A 1,262-nucleotide genomic window follows, 5' to 3' on the forward strand; every position below is an offset into this window, starting at 1 on the left:
CACCAAGAACAAAGGAGAAAGGCGTATAAACTCTCCACAATGAAGGGGATGGGACAGGGGGTCACCTGCAGTCAAGAAGCATCAACACATGAATGGAAGACAAGCAGAGTCAAGTCTTTGCTCAAACGTCACCTTCGCAGTGGGACCCACCCTAGTCTCCTTACTCAAAACAGCAGCACCCCACAGACCTAGTTTTATTATTTTCCATAACATTTTTTAATCTATTTTATTTATTTATTTATTTTCGCGGTACGCGGGCCTCTCACTGTTGCGGCCTCTCCCGTTGTGGAGCACAGGCTCCGGACGCGCAGGCTCAGCGGCCATGGCTCACGGGCCCAGCCGCTCCACGGCATGTGGGATCTTCCCGGACCGGGGCACGAACCCGTGTCCCCCGCATCGGCAGGCGGACTCTCAACCACTGCGCCACCAGGGAAGCCCCTTCCATAACATTTATTGTGCTTTTAACATATGTCTTTCACTTGCTTATCATATTTACTGTCTGTCCCACTAGCACAGGGATTTTGTCTGTTTTATCCACTACTCAGTCTCAGAGCCTAGCATAGTGCCTGGCACATAGCAGGTGCTCAACAAATACTGAAAGAAAGAATGAATGAATCAGTCAAAGGCAGAGTTGTGACTGACAAAGAAGTGGGCAGAGGGGAGGGAGGGGACTGAAACCAGGAGGGACCCACTTGCCCTTGGACTTGGAAATGGCCCAGAATGGGACATGAAAGTGAAAATAGGGGCCTCCTTGAAGTCTGTGAATGGAGCAAGAGACACCCCCGTCCCCCCCACCCTGCTGCTCACACTGTGGGGCAGCTGGGGATCTTCCTTCATCTATAGTGGCAACAGGCGTGAGGGGTCTCCTCTTAAAAAGTGATGTTCCCAGAAAAGAAATTTTGCATTCTGCCATTTTGTGGGTCTCTCAGCATCATGCTGGCTGCCCATCCCAAAGCAAACCCCATCCCTAGAAAGAACTGTCAAGGGGGAGGGCTTTGAGGCTGGACGGCCTGAGTTGGGAAGCCAGCAGATCCACTTACTAGCTTCCAACCTGCAGAAATTATTTTACTTCCTGTGCCTTGGTTTCCTCATACATGAAATGGGTGTATTAATTGGACATACTTAGGGCTGTTGTGAGACCAAGAGTTAATATGTGTGAAGTGTGGAGAGCAGCGTGGCACATTGCAAGTGCTCTGAAAATGTTGTCACTTTATCATCATCTTTGTGGCCAAGTCCCCCCTACCCCAGCCAGCTTTTGTTGA

This window comes from Monodon monoceros, unplaced genomic scaffold (genome assembly GCF_005190385.1).
Source record: "Monodon monoceros isolate NGI ecotype Baffin Bay Population unplaced genomic scaffold, NGI_Narwhal_1 Super_Scaffold_13, whole genome shotgun sequence".
NCBI lineage: Eukaryota > Metazoa > Chordata > Mammalia > Artiodactyla > Monodontidae > Monodon > Monodon monoceros.